The sequence below is a fragment of the Oncorhynchus kisutch genome, linkage group LG10, assembly GCF_002021735.2.
Source record: "Oncorhynchus kisutch isolate 150728-3 linkage group LG10, Okis_V2, whole genome shotgun sequence".
Classification (NCBI taxonomy): domain Eukaryota; kingdom Metazoa; phylum Chordata; class Actinopteri; order Salmoniformes; family Salmonidae; genus Oncorhynchus; species Oncorhynchus kisutch.
In genome coordinates, this window is record NC_034183.2 from 39,154,453 (window position 1) to 39,177,261 (window position 22,809).

General features: G+C 41.5%; 1 protein-coding gene across 1 annotated transcript in view; it reads right to left on the reverse strand.

The window, feature by feature from the left end:
* Window positions 1–22,809, reverse strand: part of LOC116375826 (cAMP-specific 3',5'-cyclic phosphodiesterase 4B-like) — a 96,490-nt gene that overhangs the window by 53,381 nt on the left and 20,300 nt on the right. The gene's annotated exons all lie outside the window — the stretch shown is intronic.

A 22,809-nucleotide genomic window follows, 5' to 3' on the forward strand; every position in this document is an offset into this window, starting at 1 on the left:
CAAATATATAACGAAAACACAAAACACAATGACCAAGGTGTGACAGGTATCGGCTTTTATGGCCCTCCAATAATCGGTATCGGCATTGAAAAATCATAATCGGTCGACCTCTAGTTGAGTATAACACTTCTACAATCCATAGACAACATCTTCATAGCTATAGCTCTCAGGAATCAAGGGGCCATCCCAGTAATGTTATTAGCTAGCTAAAGTAGTGTAGCTACGGGCACTAAGACCACACTCAATGAGCTGTATATTACCTTAAGCAAACAAGAAAACGCTCATCCGGAGACGGTGCTCCTAGTGGCTGGAAAATTTAATGCAGGGAATCTTAAATCAGTTTTACCAAATTTCCACCAGCATGTTAAATGTGCTATTAGAGGGGGGAAAAAACTCTAGACAACCTTTCCTCCACACACTGAGATGTGTACCAAGCTCTCCTTCACCCTCCATTTGGCAAATCTGACCATAATTCTACCCTCCTGATTCCTGCTTACAAGCGAAAATTAAAGCAGGAAGCACCAGTGACTCGGTTTATAAAAAAGTGGTTAGATGAAGCAGATGCTAAACTACAGGACTGTTTTGCTATCACAGACTGGAATATGCTCCGGGATTCTTCCGATGGCATTGAGGAATACACCACATCAGTCACTGGTTTCATCAATAAGTGCATTGATGACGTCGTGCACACAGTGACTGTATGTAAATACCCCAACCAGAAGCTATGGATTACAGGAAACATCCGCACTGAGCTAAAGGGTAGAGCTGACACTTTCAAGGAGCGGGACTCTAAACATGGAAGTTTATAAGAAATTCCTCTATGCCCGCCAACGAACCATCAAACAGGCAAAGCGTCAATTCAGGACTAAGATCGAATCCTACTACACCGGCTCCGATGCTCGTTGGATGTGGCAGGGCTTGCAAACTATTACAGACTACAAAGGGAAGCACAGCCGAGAGCTGCCCAGTGATACGAGCCTACCAGACGAGCTAAATTACTTCAACGCTCGCTTCGAGGCAAGTAACACTGAAACATGCATGAGAGCATCAGCTGTTCCGGACGACTGTGCGATCACGCTCTCCGCAGCCAATGTGAGTTAGACCTTTAAACAGGTCAACATTCACAAGGCCGCAGGGCCAGACGGATTATCTGTCTACTCAGAGCATGTGCTGACAAACTGGCAAGTGTCTTCACTGACATTTTCAACCTCTCCCTGTCTGAATCTGTAATACCAACATGTTTCAAACAGACCACCAATGTCCTTGTGCCCAAGAACACTAAAGTAACCTGCCTAAATGACTACCAGTCCGTAGCACTCACGTCTGTAGCCATGAAGTGCTTTGAAAGGCTGGTCATGGCTCACATCAACACCATTATCCCAGAAACCCTAGACCCACTCCAATTTGCATACCAACCTAACAGATCCACAAATTATGCAATCTCTATTGCACTCCACAGTGCCCTTTCCCACCTGGACAAAAGGAACACTTATGTGAGGTTGCATCACTGCCTGGAATGGCAACTGCTCGGCCTCCGACCGCAAGGAACTACAAAGGGTACGGCCCAGTACATCACTGGGGCCAAGCGTCCAGCCATCCAGGACCTCTATACTAGGTGGTGTCAGAGGAAGGCCCTCACCCTCACCCTAGTCATAGACTGTTCTCTCTGCTACCGCATGGCAAGCGGTACAGGAGCACCAAGTCTAGGTCCAAGAGACTTCTAAACAGCTTCTTCCCCCAAGCCATAAGACTCCTGAACATCTAATCAAATGGCTACCCAGACTATTTGTATTGCCCCCCCCCCACCCCATTTTACACTGCTGCTACTCTATTATCTATGCATAGTCACTTTAATAACTCTACCTACATGTACATATTACCTCAATTACCTCAACTAACCGGTGCCACGGCACATTGACTCTGTACCGGTACCCCCTGTATATAGCCTCGCTATTGATATTTTAATGCTGCTCTTTAATTATTTGTTACTTTTATTTATTATTCATATTTTTTTAAGGTATTTTTTTTAACTGCATTGTTGGTTAGGGCTTGTAAATAAGCATTTCACTGTAACGTTGTATTGTATTGTTGTATTCAGCGTATGTGACAAATAACATTTGATTTGATACTGTAGGAGTCAAAAGGGCAAAGGATTTAATGCATGCCAAAGCCAAGGTTATTTGCCACTTGGCAGAGCTATGATAGTCAAAATTACACTTCTACAATCAATACACATCTTCATAGCATAGCTCTCAAGAATCAAGGGGCCATCCGGGTAATGTTATTAGCTAGCTAGAAAGCTAGTATAGGAGTCAGAGAATGGCAAAGGACTTTTTATTTATTTATTTCACCTTTACAAGTTCTCATTTGCACCTGCAACCTGGCCAAGATAAAGCCAAGACTTGCAAAAGCCAAGGTTATTTTTCATGTATGCTGAGCTATGATAGTCCCCAATTTTTTTTTACCCAAGTATGATAACTACTATACTAAAGCTATCCTTATATTGCTATCTTGTACCAGTCAGGGAAATTCACAGTAACTATTATCAATGATGTAGCTTGCAAAGTTAGCTAGCTAGCTACCTTGACATTGCTAATGTTAGCTAACAATGTGAATATTATAATATGTATAACATTTATAGTACCTGTTCTGAAGACATTGTTGCTCAAATGGAATCTTCAATGTTGTCTGTAACTGTTATCACATTGACATACACAGTTAGGGTTGCCAACTATCCCGTATTAGCTGGGATGTCTCTTATATTGGGCTAAATTGTTTTGTCCCATATGGGGCCTCCCATGTCCCGTATATTCATCCAATCACAGTATAGCGCCAATTCCTGCAAAGTCATTTCTGTTGTTTGGTCGGTTTAGCATATCAAGAATATATGGATGAACCTGCAAAAAAGAAAAGACTGTGCAGATACAACAAACAATGGGAAGCAAAAAAGATGTGGGATAAGCCCCGTCAGTGGTGACTGGATGAAAGCTTTCTGTACTTTATGCCGTCGGGAATTCTCAATTGGCCATTGGAGGGGAGAATGACCTAACTCGGCATCCATCCACAGAAATGCACAAGAAGGCCACGCTAGCTAAAGTTGCTAGCAATATCGGTGCATTCTTCGTGACATCTACTGCGGAAAATGACAAAATTGCGTCAAGTGAAGCCTCGTATGTGTACCATACGGTTAAACACGGACTCAGCTACAACAGCACCGACTGCCTTGTTAAGCTCAACGGTGCTTTGTTCCATGACTCAAATGTTGTTTAGAAGATGCACTTGGCAAGAACGAAAGCTGAGGTGATTACAATGAATGTTTTAGGACCAAAGACTATGCCGGGATATTTTGGATGAGCCCGTGTATTTCTGTTGCCAGTGATGTCTCAAACAAGGGAAATAGAAAAATGTTTCCAGTGTGCATGAGATTTCAGTGTCTGATGTCTGGAGTTATATTTCTGTGTCTGGAGTGCAGTGCAAGTTACTTGACTTTCATGAAGACAGTGGTGAAACTGCAAATGGCATACATCAAGCTCTGATGAGCTGTCTGGAAAAGCATGAACTGGATATTAGACACATCACAGCCTATGCAGCAGATAATGCCAATGTCGGAAAACACCACTCCGTTTACCAGTTATTGAGCAGTGCTAACAATCACATTCTGAAAGCTAATTGCCCAGCTCACATAGCTCATAATGCCAGCAAGCACGCCTGCTGTCAGTGGATATTGAGACAATTGTTTTAAAGCTCTACGGCCACTTCTCAGTATCTGCTTCACGAAGAGAGGAACTGCGCAATTTTTTTTGCCTTTGTTGACTTTGAGTGACGTGAAATTCTGCAATATGTTTGCACACGATGGCTCTCTCTTCATCCAGCTGTTGATCATCTCCTGCAAAGCTGGTCAGCTCTTACTTCATACTTCAGGTCCCTTGGGCAGACCTGTCCAGTGGTACTGAAGAGTATTTGTATGAAGAAAAAAACAGAAGCTGCTGAGATTTATCTGTGCTTTTTTCCACAACGTTGGGGTGTGTTTTTGACCAACTTGTAAAAAAGCTGGAGGAAACAGCGCTCTGCATCAGATGTTTATGTAACAGTATAGCTTCCGTCCCTCTCTTCGCCCCAACCTGGGCTCGAACCAGAGACCCTCTGCACACATCGACAACAGCCACCCTCGAAGCATTGTTACCCATCGCGCCACAAAAGCCACGGCCCTTGCAGAGCAAGGGGAAACAACTACTTCAAGGTCTCAGAGCGAGTGACGTCACTGATTGAAACGCTATTAGCGCGCACCCCGTAAACTAGCTTGCCATTTCACATCGGTTACATTTACGAGGAAATCTAAAAGTTCAAAATGAAGATGCTTCAGCGGAAACAGGAACGATTGTTTTTGGATACCAGACCAAGCAGCTGATGGACAAACAATTGTCAGCACAAAGGTCCAAGCAGCAACAGCACTTAAGTTCTATGACACTGTCATTACAGACAAGTGGTTTGATTTCTCACCAGAAAATGTCATGGAAAACTGAAACTGACCGGCCTCTACGAGGAGCTCTCCTTCACTGACCTGGAGCAGGTGGTGGTTGCCCTCAAAATGACAGAGACAGCCAGTATGGACCAACTCTACGTAGAGTTTTGTGCTAGCCGGGAGGAAATACAGAAAGCCTGACAGGATACCACAAAATCCACCTGTGAAAAGTGGGTGGCAGTTTTCCAAAACCTAGGGAAAGCCAACTTGATCAACATGTTCAGGATTGTCAAATTGTCTCATTATTTGTCCTCAGTGTGCCAGGCTCAAATGTCTTTGTAGAGAGGAGTTTCTCTCTGATGACGATTAAATGGCCAGACTCAAGAAACAGATGCAGCACAGAGCTGATCAAAAATGTGAACTGTGACTTGTCATGTGAGGACTTCTCTCTGGCTATGCAAAAGGACAAAGGACTGCTTGAATCAGTCAAGAGCAGCAAAAAATATAATTGGAAAAAGTAGACTTGGTGAGTGACTCATGAACCTCTTTTCCTCTTTTGCATTTGAACTGTTTTTTTGTGTTGTTTTTTTGCTATAAAAGGTCCAAATTGTGATTTCATTTATTTTGAGGTTTATTCACATAAGTTTACATAATACAGTTTTAGTAAAGCTATAGACTAAATGGAATTTAAAAATGTTTTTCCTTTCCAATTGAATAAGAATATGACACATCACCATACCCGTGGCACTGCCACGCCACCTTTTGTACCTTATTTGGTAGTGAGAAAGTTGGCAACCCTATCCACAGTCCAAAATTTCCCAACTCTGTTCGGTTTCCACTAGATAACACAGCCACAAAATCTCAGCACAGACATTGATTCGTCATCCCAGCGGCTACTAAAATAAGAGTTGGGGTTTCAGGGATGTTGTGTTCAAATCTAGAAAGAAATCAAGCATTTTTGCCAAAGGGGTCTCTAAAAACACCTGTACACACATAGTTCCACAGTACAGGTTTAACTGTCACCTTAATAAATAAATAAAATATATATATATATATATATAACATAAATCATGAAGAGGAAAAGTAAACTACATAGTCAATTGTAAAAAGACAAACAACACATTTTTCACCGTTCTCCACACATTTTATACTTCTTCTAATGTGGTGCTGTGGCCACTGAGACGCATTAGTTCCGCATGGTTACAGAGTTCATTCTGTGTGGTTACAGGGATAAAATAGAAACAACCCAAATGTTAACCGTTTAGGTATTAATTCAGAGTGGTTAAGGTTAGGACTGGTTTGGGGAAATGCTTAAAACAAAATAATTAAAAACAACACACTGTCTTCCTCAACTATCATCAATAGCATTGTGAACTGTGCCGGCGCAGTGATCTAACCAGCGCGCTCTGACTCTGAGCATCACGAGTTCGCACCCAGAGCTGGGAAGTTTAAACAAATATTTTTATGTGAATGCCTTTGTATGTATGTGTGTGTGTTCAGGCTGTCAATATCAGCCAGCCACACCAGATTAGAGCTAACTGGGGACCACTGGGACAGGCCTAATTACTAAATAACTGCCTAAATGACTATCACCCCGTAGCCCTCACTTCTATAGCCATGAAATGCTTTGAAAGGCTGATCATGGCTCACATCAACACTATCTTCCCAGACACCCTGGACCCACTCCAATTCGCATATTGACCAACAGAGCCGCAGATAATGCAATCTCTATTTTACTCCACACTGCCCTCACCCACCTGGACAAAGAGAATACCTATGTAAGAATGCTGTTCATTGACTACAGCTCAGCATTCATCACCGTAGTCCCCTCCAAGCTCATCACCAAGCTATGGACACTGAGACTGAGCACCTCCCTCTGCACCTTGATCCTGGATTTCCTGACGGGCTGCTCCCAGGTGGTGACGGTAGGCAACAAAAGTTTATTTTTTTTACGTTACACATTTTTTCTTGTGGTTTTCTATGGAACGTTTTCTTAAAGTTCTGAGAACATGACTTTAAATACTGTACAACCATGAGGAAATCTGCAGAAAACGTTATGCTGAAGTACTGAAATGTCCACAGAAGAATGTTGTTTCACAACGTTTTCTGAAATATTTGACAACATTCCCAATGTCAAACTAGTTGGAGAACATTCCTAGAACATTACCAAAAATGTAATTAAATGTAAACATGTTTCAACTTTTAGGAAACTTTCTGTTAATGTATACCAAGAAAACAACTTTATTTTTGTGAAAGTTCCTACAATATGTTGAAAATGTTCCAAAGCCAAGCAACTATTGTGCACCATTCCCGGAACAATGTGGTGAGGTTATATGTGAAATAACATAGCTCTCACCAAGCTCTAAGTAACATATGGTTCTCAGAACGTTATGTGCTAGCTGGGTAAGCATTTCCCTGTTAGTCTGCACATTTTGTTTACAAAGCATGTGACATACCGTTTTGATTTGATTTAGACCAGACTAATGAACTACTGTCTGGACCTACAACCCGTTATGACGTTGAATCATATTGAATTACCCATAATCATAGGAATGAAGAACTGTGTGCATTTTCGATAGCTCCATTGATCACGCTGTGTTTGATCAATGCTTGTCATCTGGTCTGTCTGTGTAGTGTAGCCAGATCCATTCAAATTACTGTGTTTGTTTGAACAACCTTGGTGTTTCACAAAAGAGCTGCTCATGTTCTCCATGTAGCTTAAGTAGGATGTTTGTGTGTGAATGTGCATCCATGCATGCATGTGTGTACAATAAATACCACAGTAGAGCTGAAGAGTAGACAACCTTATCATAACCTTATAATGGCTACGGTCAGGCTGTGATGGGAGTGCTAACTACAGGCCAGAGCCTCACTAAACCACATGGGTGACTAGAAGGATGGACACTTAAATAAATGTCAGATTTCTGTGGGGATTATAGTATGATTTTGGTGGGGATGGGTAAATGTTGACGTACTGGGGAGGCAGAGGTGGTGGGTGGTGAACAGAGATGATCAATGAGGTATAGGACCGGGAGGTTACCCAAATCACCTGCGATAATGGAGACATTGGTGAGAATTTTGAGAAACAGATGACAAAATCAAGTGTTGAATGCTAATGTAATTTGTTTTATCTAGCTTTGCAGAGTAGACACCAGCACATCAACAGGGATCTGTGAAATTGTGTTTGAGGAAAAATAGAAAGCCTTTATGGTTCATATAAAATATGAAGTCATCCTCCCTGAACCAAGAGGGAAATATCTCTCTGTGATGAGTATTGAATTACATACATTGGTTGGAGGACATTTATTGGCAATAGGACCAATTCTCTCATTACTTTGCCCGTCCCGGAGATTAAATGGTATTTGAAGTGTAACTCTTCAAATGCGTCATTTAAATGACATATGTCTCTGTCTTCCAATAGTGCTGTTAGAACAGAAGGCGACAGAGCAGAGACTGGACTTAGTGAGCTAATACATACAAACACACATTATTAAATGTGTAGAAGAGGGACTCTATTGCTGGATCAGAGAGGAAGACAAAGAAGACTAATAAATGCTGTATTTTTTTGCTGCTTTGGGACATACTGTACAAGTCAGGAGCTCTCAGATTCCATACAATAATCATAATAATCTTATGGAGCCTAAGGATGTACAATGAAGACATATGGATACTGACATTAGCCAAGGCAAATGGGGGACAAGACGCTAGCAGAAGTTAGCCCAACAGCCAATCATTGATCAAGAGCGTGGGTGTTTGATTGGCTGAGGAGTGGCCTGTGGGAGAGGAACAGCAGCCAACCTCTCAAACACACTGAATGTAATGATTGGGTATGTGACATTAGTGTTACTGTATAATATGCTAGCCTGTGTGTTCGTTTTTGGTTTTTAATACATGATACTATGTGAGAAGTTCCCATTGGTCTGAAACGGAAAAGGGAAATTCACATGAGCATCACAATGCCTATTCCACCCATGCTCGACCAAGGTTTTCCAGCACACAGCGTTTACCTACAACAGTCGCTATATTGGTATTGTACTTCAAACTATGTGTAGGCAGGTTGCTTAGAATTCAAACCTTCTCAAACAAAATAATATGTAGCTTAAAGTTATGTTTGTACTTGTATTTATTTTTGCAATAAAGATGGTGACAATACACATTTGCGATAGGCCTATATCTAAAAGTGCATACAGCCAAACAATATACAGTACTTGTCAAAAGTTTTTATTTTTACTATATTGTAGAATATTAGTGAAGACATCAAAACTATGAAATAACACATATGGAATCATGTAGTAACCAAAAAAAGTGTTAAACAAATCAATACATATTTTATATTTGAGATTCTTCAAAGTAGCCACCCATTGCCTTGATGACAGCTTTGTACACTCTTGGCATTCTCTCAACTAGCTTCATGAGGTAGTCACCTGGAATACATTTCAATTAACAGGTGTGTCTTGTTAAAAGTTAATTTGTGGAATTTCGACAGTCCATTTTTATTTTAAGACTCTCTTTTTAATATGGGCTGTGCTAGAGAATTTAAAACCTTTTTTGTAAGAACATAGTATATGGGATTGAGTTTAAGAAATGTAGCTTAATTAATTTGATTAATATTATGGTATTTCTCTTCCAAGAAAAACAAAAAACAAAACCCTCAGGGTTTCTGTCAGGAAAATATGGCACTGTACAACGTAACCATTTCCACACCCTAATTGTAGGCTAACCAATACTCAAACGGGGATTCAGTGAAAATGAAAATAGATTTATCAAGACCAGTCACCATGCTTGTCTCAGAGCAGTGTGAAACAGTGCTCTGCTTCAAATCCTATTATAACAATTGGATAACTGTGGGTGTTCCAGTAAGTATTCTTAAAAGAATTCCAGCACAGAGAAGAAAAAGAAGCCTTGAATAATTAAACATGTCGGTAAAATACTGTTCGACTTGGAGATTATGGTCACAGAAAGTGTTATTCGCCTGTGTTAAGCCAAACGCGAAAGCCCAGGAAAATGAACAGGTACAGAAGTCTACAACACTGTTAAGTAGGCCTAATAGTACTAAAAACAAAGCTTAATTAAATTGACTGCTGGTCTTCACTGTATGCTGTACATTTTTACATTGTATTCCATTTCCAGCGAGACTATTCAAGCCATCGATTCACTGATGGTTGTGCTGGCGTCACCTCACAATAACGCTATCATCACAGAAGGCAGTTGAAGAAACTTGAGTGGACTTACGGAAAGGCTCTGTAAGACATATTATATATATTTGATTTAACTATGCAAGTCAGTTAAGAACATATTCTTATTTACAATGACGGTTTACCCCGGCCAAACCCAGATGATTGTGCGCCGCCTTATGGGACTCCCAATTACGGCCAGATGTGATACAGCTTCCAAACGCATAATCAGTGCTCTAACTCCCCCTTGTGGTGGTCTGGAGCAATGACGCAGTGACGCAGGGTAACATACTAAACCACAAATTACCTCTAAATCTCGCAGCATAATCTCCAAACTTTTCAATGAGGAACCACTGTATGTTGAAGTTTGAACAGGTCAGATTAAACCTACTCAATTACGGTCTCCACATCAAACGACTGAGGCTGCCATCTGGCAAAAGCATCTCCAGTCCATCTGAAGAAATACGTAGTGGAGGCAGAGTTCATCAGTGACATTACTGGACATTTGTGCGGTACTATATTATTAGTAATCACCTCATTGTGGACGTGTTGAATGCCAGGTCTGCATGCATCTGTAAACACACACACAGGTCATTATTCTATTACCAATGGTAGTTAGGGATAGGTAATATCTGAGACACAAACATATACTATGTTGAAGGTCAGACTAAAAAGGTCAGACTAAGCCTACCTTGATCTGTTCTCCCCATCAATGACTGTTGGAGAGCAGGCAAGAGGCTGGAGGTGAGTTCTTTGCCAGAGCCCCGTTGATGGGCATAGCCCTGTAGAGTTCCTGGCTCCTCATCAAAGATACTGGTCGTTCACACACAAACTCACACTGATTTTTAAAATATATATATATTTTACCAGGCAAGTCAGTTAAGAACACATTCTTATTTTCAATGACGGCCTGGGAACAGTGGGTTAACGACAGATTTGTACCTTGTCAGCTCGGGGGTTTGAACTCGCAACCTTCCGGTTACTAGTCCAACACTCTAACCACTAGGCTACGCTGCGCGGGCCATCTTGCTGGTGTTCTTTATGGTGCTAATGCACTTCACAACCAAAATGACACTACTAGTATCGGGTTGGCTGTGGAATTAGCCTACTAGTTTAAGAAGCCGTGTATTTCTTTTTAAATATACATAACCAGATAAATAAATAACCAACCATTTTTCAACAATAAAACTGCCCATATAAAATAGTAGTAAACCCAAAATGGCTTTGTAAATAAAAGTAAGCGAGCCTACAATTTACTAGGGAAGGCCAGCCAACCCTGGTATATAAAGTGCAGTGGTGCATAAGGTTTAAACATTGTTTTACCTTTATTTAACTGGGCAAGTTAGTTAAGAACAAATTCTTATTTACAATGACAGCCTACCCCAGCCAAACCCGGACCAATTGTGCACTACCCTATGGGACTCCCAATCACAGCCAGATGTGATACAGCCTGGATTCAAACCAGGCACTGTAGTGATGCCTCTTGCACTGAGATGCAGTGCCTTAGACTGCTACGCCACACTCGAGTTTTGCAGTTGAAAATACATCTCAATGCTCCATGGTAAAGGGTGTCAATTGATTTCAAACACTGAGCAGAAGCATTCATATATAAAATATCCCCATAGTCTAGTATAGGCATTAATGTAGCTGAACTAGCCTCATTTTGGCTTCAAAAGAAAAACAGGCCATATTCCTAAAATAAAATCCCAACTCCTGCTTAATTTTTTTTGTAAATTGTTGATTATGCAATTTAAAAGAAAGGCGGTCATCAATTAAAATTCCAAGATATGAGGTTACAGTCTCAATGTCATTGCCCTGACAGGTAGTAATAGGTGAAAGGTTCAGAGGTCTATTTCTTGCTTTAGAAAACACCATTAGTTTAGTTTTGTCAGTATTGAGGATAAGCTTCAATTGACACAAGGTATGTTGAACAGTATAAAAAGCAGTGTGCAAGTTCTGGAAAGCTTTTGTGAGAGATGAGGCACAACAATAAATAACAGTATCATCAGCATAAAAGTGAAGTTGCACATTTAGCAAATTTGTCTAAATTATTTATATAAATAGTGAATAATAGGGGACCAAGTACAGAGCCCTGGAGCATACCATTAAAGACAAACAATTTAACATATATGACCCCATCAAATTTAGTTCTATCAGACAGATAGTTAGCAAACCATGCAACTGCATGCTCCGAAAGACCTACACTCTACTATCTCTGACTCAGTATAGCATGATCAAGTGTATCAAAAGTCTTAGAGCGATCAATAAAAGTGAGATACTGTGCTGTTTTATGTCAAGGGCTTCAGTGATATCATTTAAAACCTTCATGACTGCTGTAATTATGCTATGCTTCTTCCTGAAGCCCGATTGATACATTGAAAAAAATAGAGTTAGTATATAAAAACTCATTTTTAGCTGTTCACTAACAAGGGTTTCAAGTATTTTCACCAGGGGTGACAGCTTTGAGATTGGCCTATAATTATATAAGAGTTGGGTCTCTGCCTTTTAAAAGTGATAGGACAAGTGCTGATTTCCAGATCTTTGCAATTTCATTACATTCCAGGGTTAAACTGATCAGATATGTAAGTGATTCAGCTAAGAAATCAGCTGCCAGTTTTAAAATGCAGGGATTAAGAAGATCAGGACCTGCAGGCTTTCTCTGATCTAATGATTTTGGGGATTTACTTACATCCTAGACTAAGAATGGCAAAAAGCTAAATATTTGACCAGCTCTCACTGGTTCATTCACACAGGGCTGTACAGAGACAAAGGATACTGAATCATAGCCTACCAGATGATACAAAGTGCACATTAAAACAATTCAGCATTTCAGTTGTCATTTCAGCAACAGAGTAATTCAATACACATGACGGTAATTCATGAACATTACTGTTACCAGACATAGACATAATTGCCTTCCAAAACCTTCTAAGGTAACAGACATAAAATATTGGCCTTCCTGAGAAGAAAAAACACATGTTTGGTAGCTGCCTAAAAAGAAGCCAAATCAGCATCAGAACATGATTTCCTTGCTTAAGCCCAGGCTAGATTACCTGTGTGAATAACGCAAGACAGCTCAGAAAACCATGGATTATCCTGCCCTTTAACCCTGAACCTGTGGGATGTTTGTTTACTATTTGGAAAATACTTTCCAGGCAGTTTCCACATCAGGAATAAGCTTCATCTTGCTCCAGTCAAAATAAAACAAATCATAAAAGAAAGCCTGCTCATTAAAACTCTTAAAATGTCTCCTACGAATAAAGCGTGGGTTTGTTATAGGAATCTTAGTATTTCTAACAGCACAATAGTCACTTAAATCATTACAAAAAACACCAACCACAGAATATTTATGTGGAACATTTGTCAATATCAAATCAATCAGGGTAGATTTCTCTGGACATTTGAGATTTGGGCGAGTGGGTGAGTTAATCAACTGGGTAAAATTAATATAATTACAATACATTTTAAAATCAGGCACCGGCTTTAACCAACACCAGTAGTGATCACCAATCAAGATCATTACACTGTATAGAAGTTTAGACATAAGGTGCATCAGAGAATAAAACGCATCACTGAGAGCAGAGGGGGGTCTATAACAGCCAATCACAGTTATAGAGAGGCCCTTTGAAACCTCAAGATTCAAAGCAAGAAATTCCAACTGTTTACAAATAGTTTCAGACTTTGCCACACTTACAAGAAATGTAGTCATTTACTTTGTGCATGACACAAGTAATTTTTCCAACAATTGTTTACAGACAGATTATTTAACTTATAATTCACTGTTTCACAATTCCAGTGGGTCAGAAGTTTACATAAACTAAGTTGACTGTATCTTTAAACAGCTTGGAAAATTCCAGAAAATGATGTCATTGCTTTAGAAGCTTCTGATAGGCTATTGACATAATTTGGAGGTGTACGTGTGGATGTATTTCAAAGCCTACCTTCAAACTCAGTGCCTCTTTACTTTACATCATGGGAAAATCAAAAGAAATCAGCCAAGACCTCAGAAAAAAAAATTGTAGACCTCCACAAGTCTGGTTCTGACTCGTTCTGTCTCCAAGAGATGAACGTACTTTGTTGCAAAAAGTGCAAATCATTCCCAGAACAACAGCAAAGGACCTTGTGAAGATACTAGAGGAAACAGGTACAAAAGTATCTATATCCACAGTAGAACGAGTCCTATAATGGACATAACCTGAAAGGCCGCTCAGCAAGGAAGAAGCCACTGCTCCACAACAGCCCAAAAAAATTAAAATAAAGTGGTGATCCTAACTGACCTAAGACAGGGATATTTTACTAGGATTAAATGTTAGGAATTGTGAAAAACTGAGTTGAAATTTATTTGGCTACGGTGTGTGTAAACTTCCGTCTTCAACTGTATGTATGTATGTGTGTATGTGTGTAGCCACACTCCCACCTTTCCTAACTAGATCAGTACGATACACAATTGTAACAATTTATTTAAATATCCTTATCAAGAACAGACTTGCTGAGCCAGGTTTCAGAAAACACAACAGGCTGCGTACATTTAAATGAAAAATACCAAAACTAGATCTAGATTTAAAATCACAGGGGGGTTGGATACATTGCATATCAGGGCCAAGTTTAGGTTGCATGTTACCTGATATCAACAAAAGAATAATAACTAGGCACCTCTGTTTAATAACCTTGCACTGCTTCTCTTTTTTACAAGTGAGTTCTGGGGGCGAATTCTACAATTGAGTTTCCAGACAAAAAAACTGTAATTTAAAAACTTTGGCAGTGACACAAGTTCGTACTGTTCACGTCATGCCACAAATGCATTGGCACTTGGACGAGAGGACCGAGTGAAAAATAACGAGTTCCCGCAGACAACATGTCTAATGGACGGGAGAGCACATTGTCAGATGTACTCACCCAGCGACAATGTGTTTTCTCCAGAGTTCAGTAAAGTCAGTCACAGACAAATGACTTGACATGCTGCCATCTTGGATTGACATTGTAGTCTCTCTACCTTGAGTATGACATTGACTGACCAGGTGAAAGCTACTGTATGATCCCTTATTGATGTCACTTAAATCCACTTAATTTGTTGTAGATGAAGGGGAAAAGACAGGTTAAAGTAGGATTTTGAAGCCATACACTTGGATAGTGTATGTATGACATTCAGAGGGTGAATGGGCAAGACAAAATACTGAAGTGCCTTTGAAAGGAGCACGTTATTAGGTACCAGGCGCACCGGCTTGTGTCAAGAACTGCAACACTGCTGGGTTTTTCACACTCTACAGATTCCCGTGTGTAGCAAGAACGGTCCACCACCCAAAGGACATCCAGCTAACTTGACACAACTGTGGGAAGAATTGGAGTCAACATTGCCCCGATGAATTGAGATTGTTCAGAGGGAAAAGGGGGGGGCTTCAACTCAATATTTGGAATGTGTTCCTAAAGTAATGTTTGGTATACTCACTGTATGTTCAGGGGTGGCAAGTAGCCTAGTGGTTAGTGTTAGACTAGTAACCGAAAGGTTGCCAAATCGAATCCCCGAGCTGACAAGTAAAAAATCTGTTGTTCTGCTCCTGAACAAGGCAGTTAAACCACTGTTCCTAGGCCATCATTGAAAATAAGAATTTGTTCTTAACTGACTTGCCAATCCTAAAGTACAGTATATTACATCCATAGTGTGATTACAACATATTTGTATTGTCTTTTGTTTAATTTATATAACATCCTGACCTGTTTAGTATTATCTAGTCCAAATATGGCATGATTCCACTATTTTTATCAGTTTGAATCACTTTCAATGGGGGACTTTTATTTTTGAAGGCGAACCTCAAATTGTGGCTAATCCTTATTGTGGCTAGCTTCAAAGGTGTGAACGGCAGCGTTGTTGTCAAATCTAACACATGTTGATCAGTACACATTTGAATTAAAATGTCACAGGAGAAAGAACATACTGGAATGTAATATGGATGTTAAACTGGTGAGTTTTTCTGATGCTAGCAAGCATGCATTTGCACACGTATGTCAGTGGACAACAGAGCCAGAAGCGCTGTTAATGTTAACGTGAACTCACCCCAAATGTACGCAACCGCAACATTCAAACAAGGCTACAAAGAAAACTAATGGGACTGTAGCGACTGTGTTGACGTCAAAATCAGGGGTGTGAACTAGGTTTCTATTCAATCGACATGTTAATGGCTCTATAGTATTGGAGAAAAGTTGAAAAAACTGACCCTCCGTTACATCTAGACGTGTCATGTCGTAACGTACAGCACGCATAAAGCAACTATTTCTGTCTTACAATCTCTCTCCACCAGGTGTAGCACTTCTCTCATCGTTTAAAAACAAGAAATGGACAGTGACGGGGGTAAGGGGGATACCTAGTCATTTTTTGCGTCATCATTGCATGCGATCATCATTCTCAAAGCCGCTGTTTACTTCTAAGATCACTTTAGCACCGCCCTAAAAACCCGATTCAAATTTGACACAAACCTTCAAATAGGTATGTAATGACACATTATATAAACTCTTTATTGTGTTTTATTTACATTTTAGAGGCAATAAGGTGATAAGTTGGACAGATCGAGTGAAAAAAAGCCATTTTCCCACACGACATCTGTCCTTCTCACTATCACGCATTAGTTTCGCTTCCCCACCCGCCATTTTTAAAAACACTCGACGGGGCTCACTGCCTGCTTGTATTATGCAGAAACGGGCAGCGTTTAGGTCATGTCATTTATTTTGTTGGAAAGGGGAGAAATTGTGCTTTACAGGCTAACGTAGGCTAACAGCATGCTGATATGCTGTTGCCGAGCAACCGAGTTACTGACCTGGTTAAATAGAACTCTGAGATTGTCAGAAATGCTACAAAAAGGTGCTACGAAAAATGCTACATCGCTGTTCCTTAAAAAACGAAAATGTGCACATGAGAGCGATTAAATTATATTTAAACATAACTGTTGCCCCTACAAACATCAGTCCAAAAGGTGGCAAGTCTAATGGTCACTTTATGGATGCTGTAGTCTCGTTCTTATCTGACGCATAGATATTGAGCTAGTTCTGGGCAAGACGTTTTATTTTTTTCCTAATGCTAACAAAATGCAGTATGTAGTTCTCGGTAACGGATGGACGGCTCATGACGAGAGGCGGGGTGTTGTATAACTCCAAACAAGGTGATTTGCGAATTTTTATCGATATTGGTGTCATATTGGCTTAGATATGATGGTAGGGAGATTGATTGAGCTTCAATCAATGCCTGTATTATCGCCCCCAGAATAATAGTGTTAACCTACCTAACCTCCCATCTTCATATAAATTCTCCCCTGCCTCCCCCTTCAGAAATTACATTCCGAATGCCTTCATGACAGCTATTATATTGCAACCCATTTAGCATATCTGGCTAATGAAAAAAAAACAGCGTGTGGCCTTAATGGCCCTGCACAGATTAATTTATCTCATACTAATCATTCAAAGCTATAGAGGGGCGTCTGTGTGTAAGAATGAATGGCTCAACAGTGATCAAGCGGTTCCCTGATGAGACAATTAAACCTTCCTTTATAACTTCAAATTAAAGGTCCAATGCAGCAGTTTATATCTTAATAACAAATCATTTCCGGCTAACAATTAAGTACCTTACTGTGATTTAAATTAAAATGGTAAAAAAAGGAAACAAAAACAGCTTCTGAGAAGGTTTGGAACTCTTTCTTATTGGTCTATTACCTATACTGAACAAAACTATAAACACAACATGTAAAGTGTTGGTTCCATGTTTCATGAGCTGAAATAAAAGATCCCAGAAATGTTCCATACACACAGAAAGCTTATTTCTCAGAGATGTTGTACACACATTTGTTAGTGAGCATTTCTCCTTTGCCAAGAGTATCCTTCCACCTGACAGGTGTAGCATATCAATAAGATAATTAAACAGCATGATCATTACACAGGTGCACCTTGTGCTGGGGACAATAAAAGGCCACTGTACAGTTGTCACACAACACAATGCCACAGATGGAGTGTGCAAGTTGAGGGTGCGACTGCAGGAATATCCACCAGAGCTGTTGACAGATCATTTAATGTTAATTTCTCTCCCATAAACTGTCTCCAATGTCGTTTTAGAGAATTTGGCAGTATGTCCAATCCAACCAGCCTCACAACCGCAGACCAAGTGTAACCACGCCAGCCCAGGACCTCCTCATCGGCTGAGACCAACCACTCAGACAGTGATGAACTGGAGGAGTATTTCTGTCTGTAATAAAGCCCTTTTGTAGGGAAAAACGTATTCTGATTGGCTGTGCATGGCTCCCCAGTCGGTGGGCCTATGTCCTCCCAGGCCCAGCCATGGCAGCGCCCCTGCCCAGTCATGTGAAATCCATAGATTAGGACCTAATGCATTTATTTCAATTTACAGTTCATATAAGGAAATCAGTCACTCAGTAAAATCGTTGAAATTGTTGCATGCTGCATTTATATTTTTGCTCAGTATAATTTACCGCATGGTGATGTCACCATGTTAGGCCAAAACTCCATCCCACCAAAATATATTTTCAAACACCTCTTATACCAAAAAGGGAATTATCAGCATGTTCACAATTTCACAGTGTTATTCCAACCTCATAGTGTGTAAATAAACTCAGCAAAAAAGAAATGTCCCTTTTTCAGGACCCTGTCTTTCGAAGATAATTCATAAAAATCCAAATAACTTCACAGAACTTCCTTCATCTTCCGGCGCAGACAGATATGGCCGCCTCTCTTCCCGTTCCTAGGAAACTATGCAGTATTTTGTTTTTTAGGTGTTATTTCTTACATTGGTACCCCAGGTAATCTTACATTTTATTACATACAGTCGGGAGGAACTACCGGATATAAGAGCAACGCCAACTCACCATCATTAAGACCAGGAATATGACTTTCCCGAAGCGGATCCTCTGTTTTGCCCACCACCCAGGACAATGGATCGGATCCCAGTCGGCGAACCAAAACAACATCGCCATAAAAGGGGCAAACGAAGCGGTCTTCTGGTCAGGCTCCGGAGACGGGCACATCGCACACCGCTCCCGAGCATACTACTCGCCAATGTCCAGTCTCTTGACAACAAAGTTGATGAAATCCGAGCAAGGGTAGCATTCCAGAGAGACATCAGAGACTGTAACGTTCTTTGCTTCACGGAAACATGGCTCACAGGAGACACGCTATCGGAGTCGGTACAGCCAGCTGGTTTCTTCACGCATCGCGCTGACAGAAACAAGCATCTTTCTGGTGAGAAGAGGGGCGGGGGGTATGCCTTATGATTAACGAGACGTGGTGTGATCATAACAACATACAGGACCTCAAGTCCTTCTGTTCACCTGGCTTAGAATTCCTCACAATCAAATGTCGACCGCATTATCTACCAAGAGACTTCGCTTCGATTATAATCACAGCCGCATATATTCCCCCCCAAGCAGACACATCGACGGCCCTGAACAAACTTTATTTGACTCTAGGTAAACTGAGGCTGCATTCATTGTAGCTGGGGATTTTAACAAGGCTAATCTGAAAACAAGACACCCTAAATTCTATCAGCATATCGATTGTTTAACCAGGGCTGGTAAAACCCTGGATCATTGTTATTCTAACTTCCGCAATGCATATAAGGCCCTCCCCAGCCCTCCTTTTGGAAAAGCTGACCACGACTCCATTTTGTTGCTCCCTGCCTATAGACAGAGACTAAAACAGGAAGCTCCCTCACTCAGGTCTGTTCAACGCTGGTCCGACCAATCTGATTCCACGCTTCAAGATTGCTTCGATCACGTGGATTGGGATATTTTCCGAATTGCATCAAACAACAACATTGATGAATACGCTAATTCGGTGAGCAAGTTTATTAGCAAGTACATCGGCGATGTTGTACCCACAGCAACTATTAAAACATTCCCAAACCAGAAACCATGGATTGATGGCAGCATTCGCGCAAAACTGAAACCACGAACCACTGCTTTTAACCAGGGCAAGGTGACCGGAAACATGACCGAATACAAACAGTGTAGCTATTCCCTCCACAAGGCAATCAAACAAGCTAAGTGTCAGTATAGAGACAAAGTAGAGTCACAATTCAACGGCTCAGACACAAGAGGTATGTGGCAGGGTCTACAGTCAATCACGGATTACAAAAAGAAAACCAGCCCCGTCACGGACCAGGATGTCTTGCTCCCAGACAGACTAAACAACTTCTTTGCTTGCTTTGAGGACAATACAGTGCCACTGACACGGCCTGCTACCAAAACCTGTGGACTCTCCTTCACTGCAGCCGACATGAGTAAAACATTTAAACGTGTTAACCCTCGCAAGGCTGCAGGCCCAAGAGGGCCACCATTGTTCCTGTTCCCAAGAAAGCTAAGGTAACTGAGCTAAACGACTAGCACTCACTTCCGTCATCATGAAGTGCTTTGAGAGACTAGTCAAGGACCATATCACCTCCACCCTACCTGACACCCTAGACCCACTCCAATTTGCTTACCGCCCCAATCGGTCCACACTGCACACTGCTCTAACCCATCTGGACAAGAGGAATACCTATGTCAGATTCCTGCTCATCTACTACAGCTCAGCATTTAACACCATAGTACCCTCCAAACTTGTCATCAAGCTTGAGACCCTAGGTCTCGACCCCGCCCTGTGCAACTGGGTACTGGACCTCTTACGGGCCGCCCCCAGGTGGTGAGTGAGGGTAGGTAACAACATCTCCACCCCGCTGATCCTCAACACTGGGGCCCCATAAGGGTGCGTTCTGAGCCCTCTCCTGTACTCCCTGTTCACCCACGACTGTGTGGCCATGCACGCCTCCAACTCAATCATCAAGTTTGCAGACGACACTACAGTGGTAGGCTTGATTACCAACAACGAAGAGACGGCCTACAGGGAGGAGGTGAGGGCCCTGGGAGTGTGGTGTCAGGAAAATAACCTCACACTCAACGTCAACAAAACAAAGGAGATGATTGTGGACTTCAGGAAACAGCAGAGGGAGCACCCCCTTATCCACATCGACGGGACAGTAGTGGAGAGGGTAGTAAGTTTTAAGTTCCTCGGTGTACACATCACGGACAAACTGAATTGGTCCACCCACACAGACAGAGTGGTGAAGAAGGTGCAGCAACGCCTCTTCAACATCAGGTGGCAGAAGAAATTCGGCTTGTCACCAAAAGTACTCATAAACTTTTACAGATGCACAATCGAGAGCATCCTGTCGGGTTCTATCACCGCTTGTTACGGCAACTGCTCCGTAAGGCTCTGCAGAGGGTAGTGAGGTCTGCACAACGCATCACCGGGGGCAAACTACCTGCCCTCCAGGACACCTACACCACCCGATGTCACAGGAAGGCCATAAAGATCATCAAGGACAACAACCACCCGAGCCACTGCCTGTTTACCCCGCTATCATCCAGAAGGCGAGGTCAGTACAGGTGCATTAAAGCAGGGACAGAGAGACTGAAAAACAGCTTCTATCTCAAGGCAATCAGACTGTTAAACAGCCACCACTAACATTGAGTGGCTGCTGCCAACATACTGTCTCAACTCCAGCCACTTGCTGCTCAGACTGTCCGCAATAGGCTGAGAGAGGCTGGACTGAGGGCTTGTAGGCCTGTTGTTGTTTGGTCCTCACCAGACACCACCGGCAACAAGGTCGCCTATGGGCACAAACCCACCGTCGCTGGACCAGACAGGACTTGCAAAAAGTGCTCTTCACTGACGAGTTGTGGTTTTGTCTCATCTGGGGTGATGGTCAGATTCACATTTATCATCGAAGGAATGAGCGTTACACCGAGGCCTGTACTCTGGAGCGGGATCGATTTGGTGGAGGGTCCGTCATGGTCTGTGGCGGTGTGTCACAGCATCATCGGACTGAACTTGTTGTCATTACAGGCAATCTCAACACTGTGCGTTACAGGGAAGACATCCTCTTTCCTCATGTGATATCCTTCCTGCAGGCTCATCCTGACATGACCCTCCAGCAAGACAATGCCACCAGCCATACTGCTCTGCTCGTTCTGTGTGAGATTTCCTGCAAGTGTTCTGCGAAGAGCCCGGATCTCAATCCCATTGAGCACATCTGGGACCTGTTGGATCGGAGGGTGAGGGCTAGGGCCATTCCCCCCAGAAATGTCCAGGAACTTGCAGGTGCCTTGGTGGAAGAGTGGGGTAAGGAGGAGATGCACTGCAGTACTTAATGCAGCTGGTGGCCACACCAGAAACTTGACTGTTACTTTGATTTGTACCCCCCCCCTTTTTTCAGGGACACATTATTCTATTTCTGTTAGTCACATGTCTGTGGAACTTGTTCAGTTTATGTCTCAGTTGTTGAATCTTGTTATGTTCATACAAATATTTACACATTTTAAGTTTACTGAAAATAAACGCAGTTGACAGTGAGGCCGTTTCTTTTTTGCTGAGTTTACATATAAAACAAATGAAAATTGTGTTTTTGACTGAACAGGGCCTTTAAAATGGAAGGATTTTCATTTTCTCTACTATGCTACAGCATAGACTGGAACAAACTACAAAAATCTCTGAAACTGGAAACACTTATCTCCCTCACTAGCGTTAAGCACCAACTGTCAGAGCAGCTCACAGATTACTGCACCTATACATATCCCACCTATAATTTAGCCCAAACAACTACCTCTTTCCCTACTGTATTTATTTTATTTATTTTGCCCCTTTGCACCCCATTATTTTTATTTCTACTTTGCACATTCTTCCACTGCAAATCTACCATTCCAGTGTTTTACTTGCTATATTGTATTTACTTTGCCACCATGGCCTTTTTTTGCCTTTACCTCCCTTATCTCACCTCATTTGCTCACATCGTATATAGACTTGTTTATACTGTATTATTGACTGTATGTTTGTTTTACTCCATGTGTAACTCTGTGTCGTTGTATGTGTCGAACTGCTTTGCTTTATCTTGGCCAGGTCGCAATTGTAAATGAGAACTTGTTCTCAACTTGCCTACCTGGCTAAATAAAGGTGAAATAAATCAAATAAATAAATAAATATACCTTGAGGACTTAGTCTAATCATGCATATGGCTATGCTTGATATTGTGCTCCCATACATACTATGGCAAAAGGTTAAATGGATAACAATGACTTCATTTGCGATTCATCGATCTTTGAAATGTATATAAAAAATGACTGTTTGTTACCAGGTTGTTTTCAG